This window comes from Erinaceus europaeus, chromosome 3 (genome assembly GCF_950295315.1).
Source record: "Erinaceus europaeus chromosome 3, mEriEur2.1, whole genome shotgun sequence".
NCBI lineage: Eukaryota > Metazoa > Chordata > Mammalia > Eulipotyphla > Erinaceidae > Erinaceus > Erinaceus europaeus.
The window spans coordinates 114084078-114098575 of record NC_080164.1 but is presented as its reverse complement, the minus strand read 5'-3'; positions in this window follow the sequence as shown (position 1 = coordinate 114098575).

Here is a 14498-nt window from a genome sequence, read left to right as displayed (position 1 = left end):
TTCCTGCTGGAAACTTGGACCATTGTGAAACCATTCCTGCCAGTTTCTCTGTTTTAATTCTGCCTTCCTTTAACCTGTTCTCTTTGAAGCAAAGTTCCAAATGATTGAAATGTTCAAATAGATCAGGACAGGTTGTTGCTAAAAACCCTGCTATGGCTTCCCGCAGTCTTCGTATCCCAGCAGGCTCTGCAAGGTCCATGTAGTCTGATCCTTGTCCCCCTCTCCAATCTGGGTTTAGTCTAGCCTTCCTTCAATTCATATGTTATAACTAGTGTATTCCTTTTCCTTTGGATACTGGAAAACACCACCACCATCACCACCACCCCCAGATCCCTGCCTCTTGAATATTACCCCAGCAGTTTGCTCTATCAAGAATAATTTCCCTCAGGACTATGGCATCACTGGCTCCTTCTCACCTTCTAATCTTGCTAATCCTCTGAGAAATCCTCCTTAAACTCCCTCCTAGGAGTAGGTTTCCTTCACAGACTACCCTGGATTACTTCACCTGCTTTATGTGCCCCATCACTATTTACCCAAATCCATAAATGGTTTATTATCTATCAAGCACTTTGGGATGTGGGGTTTTGTTTGTTTGCTTGCTTACAATAGCACCTGGTACAATGTATATAATAATTGTATGCTCTGTAAACATTGAAAAATTAATTTACTCAATGATAGACTATCCAACTGAATATATAGACATCTATATTTAATATATAGTAATGGTAAATATTCTTTTTGACTTAACAGCAACCCTTTCTTTACTAACCCATGTACTTCCTAAGCACCAAATGTGTAAATGACATTCTGAGGATGGATGCTATGACTTCAAAGAAAAATGCTATCTCCTCCCTCTTTTCTAGGGGGACATTATTTTGTATACTGGTAGCTGTGATGCCAAAAAGATTTGCTAAGAAACGTACTCCGAAAGTGTTCTTATTTATGTACTATCTGTACATGATTGATATTTCAAAAAGTTTGCACTGGGTTTCAAAAAGGAAAAATCACTTGGGCCAGAGAGAATGCTCTTTGGATAAAGTATGTGCCTTTTAGTCCTGAAGTAGTAAAACCTTGCATGTTTGAAGCTGCATCTACACACACACACACACACACACACACACACACACACACATACACACACACACGGGAGGGGAATAGAGAGAAGGAAAGTAATGAAAAAATTACTTGCCTCTGAGTGAGTGCCAGAAGGCTATCTGAAGCAGTTTGGGAGGAGCTTGCCTTTGGGTTTCTGTGTTCACTTGAGCCAGGGGAAATATAGGGAATATAGTCTTCTACATCAATTATGGAGGCTGAAATCCCGAGCCACTGCTCACCAGCCCTGAGACCATTCCCACTATGCAAACTCTGCAGTCTCAGTTTCCCGCCCTTTGAGTGGAAACAAGCCCAAGATGATCACCGGCTGATACTTTACAGGGGGCTGGCTTGTTGTATTTCAGTGTGCATTGATAAATTTCTCTGGAGGGGGCAGAGTCAGTAAGAAAACAGCTGGTGTAGTGCCTGTGATAAGTGCTGGATATAGGATCAAACATGCTTGTAAAATTATTGTGTCCTTTTGAGGCCTTTTGTAGAGTAATTGTTCCAGAACACACATTCAACACCATGTTTTCAGTTTGTTTCACTGATCTTCTTCTAATTTGTATTTTTACTAGTTGGAAGCTAAGCAAGCACAGCTGGGGAGTAAACTCTGAGGCTGCCTTCTCTTTCTTGATCTGCAGCAGCCAGGCTTGCCCGCACTGCCTCCCTGTGTCCACCGAGAGAAGCACGGGGTGTGAGTACCTAGCCAGTTAAAGCATAGGCTCTGTCTTGCTCTGGTTTGTAGATCCTTAGAGATACTGACAACTGACAGACTTTTGAATGCCAGTAGCTGAGTCCTGTGCCAAGCTGAAAGCTCACAGGAAGAAAATAAAATACTGCTGGTAAAACCTGCCTAAATTTTAGAAGAGGTCACATTTACAGAGAAAAGAAAGGAAGAAGAAGAAAGAGAATAAAAAGACATTGTCTACACAACCCCCCCCCCCCCGGACGACTGTTGCAAGAAATTTAATTTATTTTGAAGTGCAAACCTTCCAGAATGAGAGATGTGAGGAGTTATTTCTAACCTGGACTCTGGGGCAAACCCTTTTAAATAAATAAGCACCATGTCCACTTCCAAGTAAATGGCTCTTGTCTGGGTATTGGTGGGTTTGATAAGGATGGTGTTAGAGCCTTTAATGAGGTGCAAAGGAAAAATGACTTTGCTAAGTTCACATGGCTGTCACACTCTCCTCTAAGTTCTTTTTTTCCTAAAGCCCCTCACAGATCTGTTTCAGGGTCCTCCAGCATCTTTGTGTTGACAACAGCCTGCACTGTTGTGGACATGTATATGCATACGTGTATATGTACACACAAAAATTATCAAGAAAAAAATGGAGCAGAGGGGGCAATCACAAAACTGTATGTATAGCTCATCAGATAAAGTAGGTACACGACTGTGGCTGAGGCCCTGGGTTGGCACCTTGCACCACATGGGAGCACCATGGGGAGGTGGAGCAGTGTTGAGATATCTCCATTCTCAATTGAATAGTGGTCCTGCTTTGCCATGTGTATGATTCAGATTCCAGCTAGGCCTTCTCTCTTTGGAGGAAAGTGTGGTGCTGGTAGTTCTTTCTCCCTCTCTGTCTCTATCTGAAAAAGTTAACCTGGACCAGCAAAGCCCTCATGACACCACTACTAACAACAAAAGATAAAAAATAGAAAGTTGTATGAGGGAGACCAGTCAATGATGTTATCTGAGTAGGAAATCTTCGGTTCTCTCCCTGGAACTACTCTGAAAAGAAAGAACAAAGGTGAAAGTAAAAAAAGAGATAAAGAGAAAAAGAAAGAAAGAGAAGGAAGGAAGGAAGGAAGGAAGGGAGGGAGGGAGGAAGGAAGGAAAAAGGAGGCTAGGCAGTGGTGCACCTGGTTAAGTGCCCATACTACAATGCACAAAGTCCAGGTTCAAGCCTCTGGCCCCCACCTGCAAAAGAAAAGCTTCATGAGTGGTGAAGCAGGGCTGCAGGTATCTCTCTGTCTCTCTCACTCTCTAACTCTCCCCCTTTCAATTTCTTTGTCTCTATACAATAATAAATAAATTAAAAGATTTTTAAAAAAAAAAAGAAGGAAGGGTTGGAGGAAAAAAAGAGAGAAATAGAAGGAAAGAAAGTTATGTATGAACAGCACTTATCAGCATGAAGTTGTCCCTGGGGTTCCACACAGTCTTCTGAGTGAACTAAATATTAAAATACACATGCAGGTTTCCTAGAGTCACCACAGTTCTTTCCTTGATTTGTTTCTTATGTAGATTTTATGTCTTGATCATTTAAAAAAAATCAATAATTATCCCCCTGAATCCTTTCTCCTTTTAAAGTCAACTCCTTCTCAGGCCGCATTAGCTAAATGCATCCCAGGTTCTTTGCACTTGCTCCTTAGTAAGGACATAGTAGTTACCACCCGTCTTTTCATTGGGCCCTTAGACAAGCTGCACTATTTACATGTGGGCCAAGCAGACTGGGCAGGAATAATGAGCCTCTGACACTGATAAACCATACAAGGTGGGTAATAACTTGTTTTTGGTGGAAGGGGTTGACGGTGGAATACATGGTATGCCTTATATACTTTCCCCATATTTTGGAGCTACTCTCTTCCCTAATCCAGCTTTCCAGTCCTATTTCCATCTCTGACATCATCTCCCCAGATAATACCTCTAGCCTACCTACATGCTAGCTGTCAGGCTCAGGCCAAAGTTAGTAAAGTCATAGGCCCCTTGGAATATACCTAAAATAGACTTCCTAGCTTTTTCCTAAATGAAGACCCAAAATCTTATCTGCTATTCTTATGTTTAGGTTCCTGATTATTATTAACATTTTGTTGTGCTTTATATCTTAATGCTTTTATAGCTACCAAGCTCCAGGTACTACCATGACACCAACCTGACTTCCCTGAGCAGACAACCTCACCAATGTGTCCTGGAACCCCACTTTCCAGAGCCCTGTCCCACTAGGGGAAGACAGAAACAGGCTGGGGGTATGGATTGACCTGCCAATGCCCATATCCAGTGGAGAAGAAATTACAGAAGCCAGACCATCCACCTTATGCACCTCATAATGATTCTGGGTCTATACTCCCAGAGGGATAAAGAATAGAAAAGCTTCCAGTGGAATGGTTGGGATACAGAACTATGGTGGTGGGAATTGTGTGGAATTGTACTCCTCTTTTTCTATGGTCTCGCCCATCAGTGTTAAATCAATTAAAAAAACAGAAATTCTAAACAGCATGTATCTAAGAGTCTGTTTGACTTAATTTCAGAAAAAAAGGAATAAAGTAATGTATTTTTCGTCTCTCACAATATTGCTTGTCCTCTCAACCCAGCCACCATCATTTTCCAGAGACACAGAGCAGGCAGAGGCAAGGAGAGCTGCTTTTGACTATTTGCCCCTAAGGGTAGGATGTTTGTGTGTTTAGACATCTCGGTTTCCTGTATTAGGACAGCTAAAATATTTTTCTCCTTGTTCTGGGTTTTGAAGTTTTTTTTTATCTTTGGCTACATCCCCTCTTAGCATCAGACCTGTAGGGTACCAACACCCTGCTGAGAGTTCAGAGTGCTTCCCTACCACACAAGCAGAGGTCTCCCCCTTAGTGGGGTTCAGCTTCCAGGAACACTCCAGAATGCATCTATATTCAGGGCTAATTGTTGTTAAGCCTGCCTTCATTACCCAGCCTTGGCAGCTATTCTTGCCCATTTTGTTTCTGTGAGCAGTCAGCCTTAGGGACAGGGCAAGTGCCACCTCCAGGCTGGAGATGCCCAGGGTAGCAGAGGGAGTTAAGAAGCACTTCGGTTCACAGAACTGTGATTGAAAGATGTCACAGAGGAGAGAAGAGGAGACAGCAGGTGAGGAGAAAAAAGAGGAAGGTGAGGAGAAAAGTAGACAATCTTGTCTGCACAAATCTGGAGCCTGGGGACCAGAAACTCTTAACCTGAGGTCTATGAGTTCCCCCTGATACAGACAATGCATCTAGGGGGTGCAGTGCCAGTGAGCACTGGCCAGTCCTTCTCAGCTTCTGGATATTTTAGCCACCCCACAAATCAGCACTTTTTAGAATGATCTTCCAATTTAAAAATCATATGGGAGGTTAATACAGCCTTTTCACAGTGCAGAAATTGGAAAAATGCAAAATGAAAAAGTAACAGAGCAGCAGCTGCTGTGTTTCTCTCCTCCCCTCCTGGTCAACTAGGAATACCAAAAGAGACCACTTGGGCCTGCAACAAGGCAGGACTAGAACGACTTCAGAAACCCACCAAATCACCAGTGAATGCAAATATGCATGGATCACGGATAGTAAGGAATCTAGGGAGAGATTAAGTGGCTAGTAACAGTCTGGCAGTTTACCAGTTGAGGCACTACCTACAGTCGGTTTTACCAACAAAAATATGGCTTAAAAGAGGAGAGGATTCCCCTAAGACTCACCAAATGCAACTGTGAGTCTCCATTGCTACTTCCCTCAGAGGCTGGAGCAGCAGGGGGGAGGCCCTGTACTGACACCAGGGGATAGAGAACTAACCAGGAAACTCAGGAGAAGATCAACACTTTAGTGGAATAGCAGTAGGGCTGTGTGGTGGGAGCCTTTCCATGTTATTTTTCTGATGCGAACATAGGGAATAGTTGCCTCTGAAACTGTAGACTATAAACAGGACTTGTTTAGAAACTCACAGGGCCCAGCAGTGCTGCTGTCTTGGCAGAAAAGCTGAATTTAGCCTGCAGCTTAGGATTCATGGGGTGTGAGAGTCTCTTTGCATTGCTACTGCATTATCTCTCCCCCACCTTGCTTTATCTCTTGGTCAGGAGTGAGGGATTAAGCTAAGAAGCCTACTTATAGTTTAAAAGCCCTCAGGCTCCCATAACCTACAGGGAAGAAAAAGAACAAAAGAGGCTTTAAAAGCCACTGTGCTCCAATGCAGGGATTAAAAGAATATTGAAACAACTGTCAATTTCCACAAATGTGAACCCTTTAAGTACCTTACTTAGACACAAGTCAATCCAGGCAAGAGTGATCAGGAATTTGAAAAGTACTGAGAGAGGGACCTTATAACATACTTTATAAAATGCTTAACCCGACAAGAACAAGTATTGGAGAAATGAACCAGGAGAAGAGTCTACCTAAAATCCCCCCAAAGGTGGAAGCACAAAATAATGAGGTCAACATCCAAACACTACTTAAGTAAATAGTCACAGGAGTGAGTAAAGAGTTTGAAAGAATTGTCATCAGAAATACAGAAACAACAAATGAGACTCTGGAAGAAAACACTAATTATCTCATGGTTATTCAACAGATGAAAGCTGAAATAGTTGAGCAAGGAATGCAACTAGCTGAACAAGCAAAAACTGTATCAGAACAGGGTAACAAAATAGATGAACTCCAGAAAACAGTAGAGGGGAGAGAGAATAGAATAAATGAGGTTGAAGACAGAATTAGCAAGACTGAAGATGCTAGGGACAACTAAAAAAGAAGTAAGAGATCTTAGAAAGAGATTAAGAGATACTGAAGACAATAACAGAGACCTATGGGATGACTTCAAAAGAAATAACATACACATTATTGACTTACCAGAGGAAGAAAATAGGGAGGGGAAGAAAGCATTCTTCAGGACATAATAGCAGAGAACTTCTCTAGTCTAGACAACATCAAAGACATAAAGGTTCAAGAAGCCCAGAGGGTCCCTAAAAGAATTAACCCAGACTTAAAAACACCAAGACACATAATTTTTAGAATAGAATGGAAAGGAATAAGGACAAAGAAAGGATCCTGAAAGCTGCAAGAGAAAAAAACAAAGAGTCACCTACAGAGGAAAACCCGTAAGATTAGCAACAGACTTCTCCACACAAACACTACAGGCCAGAATAAAATTGCAAGATATCTATCGCGTGCTCAACAAGAAAGGCTTTCAATCAAGACTACTATATCCTGCTAGACTGTCATTCACACTAGATGGAGGCATCAAAACCTTTTCAGACAAGCAACAGTTGAAAGAATCAACTATCACCAAGCCTGCCCTAAAAGAAGTTCTGAAAGGTCTCCTATAAATAGTCAGACCACCGTAAATATGCCATCTATCAGAAGACTCTAAAAATCTACATGAAAGACATTAAAATATCTTCAGTCTTTGATACCAATGGATGTCAATGGCCTGAATTCACCTATTAAAAGGCACAGAGTAGGAAGATGAATCAGAAAACAACAATGTGCTATCTGCAGGAAACCCACCTAACTCAATAAGACAAACACAAACTCAAAGTGAAAGGATGGAAAACTATCATACAAGCCAATGGCCCACAAAAATGGGCAGGAACAGCAATTCTCATATCTGACATGATAGACTTTAAAATAAATAAAATTAAAATAGATAGGGATGGGCATTACTTAATGCTCAGAGGATCAGTCAATCAAGAGTACTTAACAATTATTAACATCTATACACCCAATGAGAAGCCATCTAAATACATCAAATATCTACTTAAAGAGCTATAGCAATATATTAACAGCATCACAGTAATTGTAGAGGACTTCAACACCCCACTCTCTCAACTTGACAGATCATTCAGGCAGAAAATCAATACAGAAATGAGGGAGCTAAATGAGGTGATAGATAAACTAGAACTATTGGATATTTTGAGAGTCACTCACCCCAAGAAACTGGAATACACATTCTACTCACATCCACATGGGTCATTCTCAAGGATAGACGATATGTTAGGCCACAAAGACAGCATCAGCAAATTCAAGAACATTGAAATCATCCCAAGCATCTTCTCAGACCACAGTGGAATTAAACTAACACTTAAAAATCAACAAAGGATTAGTAATAGTCCCAAAATGTGAAAGCTCAACAGTACACTACTTAGCAACTACTGACTCAAAGAGGAAATAAAGGAACAAATGAAAAAGTTTTGAGAGCTCAGAGAAAATGAAGACACAAGCTATAAATTATTTGGGACATAGCTAAGGTAGTATTGAGAGGGAACTTCTTAGCCGTACAAGCACATATTAGGAAACAAGAAAAAGCAGAAAGAAACAAATTGATTGCACATCTTAAAGACTGAGAAGAAGAAGAAAAAAGGAACCCTAATGCAACCAGAAGGACAGAAATCACTAAAGTTAGGGCAGAAATGAATAACATTGAAAATAAGAAAGCCATACAAAAGATAAATGAAAGTAAATGTTGATTTTTTTTGAAAGACTGAGCAAAATCAACAAACCTTTAGCCAGACTCATAAAACAAAAAAGGGAAAAGATCCAAATAAATTGGATTGTAAACGGAAGAGGAGATATCACAACAGACACAACAGAAATTCAACATATCATATGAAGCTCTATGAAAAAATATATGCCTCCAAGCTAGAGAACCTGGAATAAATGTACAATTTCCTAGATACCTATGAACTTCCAAAATTAAAGAAAGAGGAGCTAGATAATATGAATAGGCCCATCACAGCTAATGAAACTGAAACAGTTATCAAAAGCCTTCCCAAGAATAAAAGTCCTGGACTAGATGTTTTTACAAATGAATTCTACAAAATCTTCAAAGGAGAATTAATACCTCTACTTGTAAAAGTCTTCCAAAAATATAACTAAAATATGCCTACTAGCTATCTACAAAATGGAGAACCCCCCCAACTCCTCATCTGTACTATTCCAGCGTTTAGGTCCACTGTCACCATTACTACTCAACATAGTGTTGGAAGTTCTTGCCATAGCAATCAGGCAGGACGAAGGAATTAAAGGGATACAGATTGGAAGAGAAGAAGTCAAACTTTCCATATTTTCAAATGACATGATACTATACATAGAAAAACCTAAGGAATCCAGCAAGAAGCTTTTAGAAATCATCAGGCAATACAGTAAGCTGTCAGGTTACAATATTAACATTCAAAAGTCAGTGGCATTCCTTTATGCAAACACTAAGTTAGAAGAAGATGAAATCCAGAAATCAATTCCTTTTATTATAGCAACAAAACCAATAAAATATCTGGGACTAAACATAACCAAAGAGGTAAAAGACTTTTATACTGGAAATTATGAGTCACTGCTCAAGGAAATTGAAAAAGACACAAAGAAGTGGAAAAATATTCCATGTTCATGTGATGGAATAATTAACATCATCAAAATGAATATACTACCCACAGCTATAAACAAGTTTAATGCTATCCCCATCAAGATCCCAATCACATTTTTTAGGAGAATAGAATAAATGTTACAAATGTTTATCTGGAACCAGAAAAGACCTAGAATTTCCAAAACATTCTTGAGAAGAAAAAACAGAACTGGAGGCACCACACTCCCAAATCTCAAATTATATTATAGGCCCATTGTCATCAAAACTGCTTGGTACTGGAACATGAACAGACACACTGACCAGTAGAATCGAATTGAGAGCCTGGAAGTAAGTCCCCACTTCTATGGACATCTAATCTTTGACAAAGGTGCCCAGACTATTAAATGGGGAAAGCAGAGTCTCTTCAACAAATGGTGTTGGAAAAAATGGGTGGAGACATACAGAACAATAAAACTGAACCACTATATTTCACCAAACACAAAAATAAATTCCAAGTGGATCAAGGACTTGAATGTTAGACCAGAATCTATCAGACACTTAGAGGAAAATATTGGCAGAACTCTTTTCCATATAAGTTTTAAAGACATCTTCATTGAAAGGAATCCAATTACAAAGAAGACTAAGGCAAGCATAAACCTATGGGACTACATCAAACTAAAAAGCTTCTACATAGCAAAAGAAATCTCTACCCAAACAAAGAGACCCCTCACAGAATGGGGGGAGATCTTTACATACCATACACCAGACAAAAGTTTAATAACCAAAATATGTAAGAGCTTGTCAAAATCAACCACAAGAAAACAAATGACCCCATCCAAAAATGGGGAGAGGATATGGACAGAATATTCACCTGAGATACCAAAGTCCAAGAAACACCTGAAAAAAATACTTCAAGTCATTAATTGTGAGAGAAATGCAAATAAAGACAACAATGAGATACCACTTCACTCCTGTGAGAATGTCATACATCAGAAAAGGTAACAGCAGCAAATGCTGGAGAGGGTGTGGGGTCAAAGGAACCCTCCTGCACTGCTGGTGGGAATGTCAATTGGTCCAACCTCTGTGGAGAACAGTCTGGAGAACTCTCAGTAGGCTAGAAATGGACCTACCCTATGACCCTGTAATCCCTCTCCTGGGGATATATCCTAAGGAACTCAACACATCCATCCAAAAAGATCTGTGTACACATATGTTCTTGGCAGCACAATTTGTAATAGCCAAAACCTAGAAGCAACCCAGGTGTCCAACAACAGATGAGTGGCTGAGCAAGTTGTGTTATATATACACAATGGAATACTACTCAGCTATTAAAAATGGTGATTTCACCATTTTCAGCTCATCTTGATGGAGCTTGAGAAATCATATTAAGTGAAATAAGTCAGTAACAGAAGGAAGAATATGGGATGATCTCACTCTCAGGCAGAAGTTGATTGAAAAACAAGATCAATAGAGAAAACACAAGTAGAACCTGAACTAGAATTGGCTTATTGTACCAAAGCAAAAGACTCTGGGGTGGGTGGGTGGGAGAATACAGGTCCAAAAAATATGACAGAGGACCTAGTTGGGGTTGTATTGTTATGTGGAAAACTGGGAAATGTTATGCATGTACAAACTATTGTATTTACTGTCAAATGTAAAACATTAATTCCCTAATAAAAAATTAAAAAAATAAAGAAATGAAAAAGCAACTGTCATTAATGTGGAGAAAAAACATGTGACCATTCCAGATGCCATATATGACCTACCAGATCATACCAAAGGGCACATAGAACCTGAAATGACAGAGGAGTGGCATGAGCACTGGCAGCCTGTGCCCCATAGCTCCTGGCGATGGAGCTTGGTGTGATCACTCTCCCTGCTCCGGGAGCCACGGGCTCTTAGCCAATTGCTACAAAACAACAGCAGTGGTACCTTTGATTTAAAATCTATTTCCATACCTCTCTTCACCATCACTGGTAACTTCCATCAGGAACATCATCATAAGCCCTCTTTGGAGGCCTCTCTAGGACCTTGTACTGGGCTAAATATAGTCATTGGCCCTATATAGGTCAGATTGATGGGGTTAACAGTTAATGGTATTTATATATTCTTCTCATATTTGGGAGCTACGCTCTGCCTTAATTCAGATTTCTAGTCCTATTCTCAATTCTGACACCTTATTCCCAGACAGTGCTTAAAGACCACCCACATGTTAGCTATCAGGCTCAGGCAAAAATTACTTAAGTCATGGGCCACATTCCCTGGATTGAAGACCCCACCAATGTGTCCTGGAGCTCAGCTTCCCCAGAGACACATCTAACTAGGGAAAGAGAGAGGCAGACTGGGAGTATGGACCGACCAGTCAACGCCCATGTTCAGCGGGGAAGCAATTACAGAAGCCAGACCTTCTACCTTCTGCAACCCACAATGACCCTGGGTCCATGCTCCCAGAGGGATAGAGAATGGGAAAGCTATCATGGGAGGGGGTGGGTTATGGAGATTGGGTGGTGGGAATTGTGTGGAGTTGTACCCCTCCTACCTTATGTTTTTGTTCATTAATCCTTTCTTAAATAAAAAATTAAAAAAAAAAGAACATACCTAAAAGACTTCCTAGCTTCTTCCCACATGGAAACCGCTAGTTTCATTTGCTCTATTCTTCCCTTTGAGTGTGTGTTTACTGAACAATTTTCTTTATATAATACTGCCTTTCACCCACAAAATTGCAGACACTGCCATGACACCATCCTGACCTCCATGGGCAGTATGTGTCCTGGAATCTCACCATCCCAGAGTCCTACCCCACTAGGGAAAGATAGAAACAGGCTGGGGGGGGGGGGCGGTAGTGCAGCAGGTTGAGTGCAGGTGGCGCAAAGCGCAAGGACGGGCATAAGGATCTTGGTTCGAGCAGCTGGCTCCCCACCTGCAGGTGTCTGCAGATGTCTATCTTTCTCTCCCCCTCTCCGTTTTCCCCTCCTCTCTCCATTTCTTTCTGTCCTATCCTACAACAACGACATCAATAACAACAATAATAACTACAACAATAAAACAACCAGGGCAACAAAAGGGAATAAATAAGTAAATAAATAAGAATTCTAAAAAAAATTTTTTTAAAAAGAAAGAGACAAGTTGGGGTATGGATCAGTTTGCCAGCATCCATGTCCAGTGAAGCAATTATAGAAGCCAGGCTTTCTACCTTCCGTACCCTATAAAGAATTTTGGTCCATGAGGGAAACCTATAATTCTGAATCTCAGCCTTACTTTATCTTGAGAAAAAAAGAGAGAGAGAGAGAGAGGGATGTACAAAGAGACCAGAGCACTCTCTGCTATGGCTTATGGTGGTGCTGGGGATTGAATTTGGGATCTTAGAGCCTTAGGCATGAAATTCCTTTTGTTATCTCCCCTACCCACCAACTCTTTTTAAATGGAAGCATTATTATTATTATTGTTTCCATAAATTGCATGGTTTTGTAACGCTGCCTGGTGGCAGACAGGTCTCTGTTAATCTATTGTAACTTCTCTGTTAGGACCAGCAAGTTGGTGCCAGTTTCTGTAAAATGGGTGTGCAACCATAACAGACAACCTAAACGAGCAAGGATCTAGACTTCAGAATAGTCTATTCTCAAGAATAAAGCAGAACCGTAAGTCTGAACTGAGAAGAAATCCCTCCCTCAACTTTCTGTATTAGCCAACAGTGCCTTTACTTGGGACACTGGGAGGGCAGTTTTCATATTTCCCTAAGGGGGAGCCCTTCCCCGCTCTCCAGAAATGCCATCAGCCACACTGACTGCTGGTTCCTACATCCAGCAATCCATTATTAACTTATGGAGCCCTGGCTTCACACAAGTTCACAAACTACGGGAGTGCACTCTGAGAAAGTGATAGATTCAATACATTATAAGATCTATTTCTGAACAATGAGAATCTGACTCACTACCCTCCACCACAAAGTTCAAGTAATTAGCATATGGCTATGAATTTTCCATTTAATAGCTCAGCCCATATTAAGTCTTTTTAATAAAAATTTATTTATGAGAGAGAACCAGAGCATCCCTCTGGCATATGGGATGCTGGGGATTGAACTCAAGACCTTATGCTTCCAACTTCAGCACACACCTCACTGCACTGCTTCTTGAGGATCTTATTACTGGTGAGCTCCTGTTGTGATTAAGGCAACTTATGAAGGCTTCACCATTTCATTTATTTACTTATCTCATTTTTACTCTCTTGTACACTCCAAGGTCCTCTGTCTCATTTTCTAGATTAGTGTCTGAAGACTCAAGAGGTTTCTGGTGGTCATGATGTGAAGTGACAGTTCTTGCTGAGGCCCCACCATCATCTGTCCTGTCCACACTAAGTCTCACTGTAGCCAAGGCTGACATAGTCTGCATCAATTGCTGACTGTTATCTTTTCTAGCTAATAAATATCTAGTAATTGGAGTAGAAATTTGCCCAAGATCACATTTCCTTTTCATTAAATAACTTGTGTCCAATATTAAATGCTTCAGTTGTGCCAGTTCAGAATTCTGTGTTAGATCAAGGACAAATAAGAAATTTTTCTTTCTTTCAAGATGTTCATAGGCTGCCTGGGGCAACAGGGATATTGACATGTCACAGGAAGAACACACAGTGTTCTGTGACTTCACAGTGAACAGTATGCATGGACACATGGGGGAACAAGAGAGCAGTGGCCTGCTGGGGTTGGGAGTGAGAATGGGGGTGAGGACAGCTCTCACAGAAACATAGCCAAGTGAGGCCATGGGTTTACACACCTTCACTGAGCCCCTCCACTGTGCCATGCACATCTGTCGTTTTTGTTATGATAAACACAGTCATATTGGAGGTTAAAGCTTCAGCAAATGAATTTTTGAAGGATACAGTTCATCCTGTAACCAAAACACAAGTTAGATAGTGTTTCCTCTTCAGAATTACTAGAAATTTATCCTTTAAGATTTCATTCACCGCTACTCTAAATGAGCTCTTAATCTGACAGGGTCTCAAGCATCCCTTCTACCACTTTTATGCTCCTGCATTGACTCTTCAGTCCTGAACAGGGAAGCAAGCAAATAAACCCAAAAGCAGGTGAGTGGACTGTGCAAAAAGAAGCAGAACAGCCTTGAGATTCCAAGCCTGGGGCTTTTTTGGGGAAAGAATTATATGAGGAATGAATTAGTCCTTCCATATCCTCATCAAGAACACAGATTCTGGAGTCAGGCTGCTTACCTTCAATTTGAAATCTCCCATCTAGCTACCATATGACTTTGACAAATTCCTTAAGTTTCCCAGGACTCAGTTTTCTCACCTGTAAAGTATGTAAACCGGAATACCATTTGTACCAAGTACATGGGGTTGTTATTAAGATTAAATGAGGGGG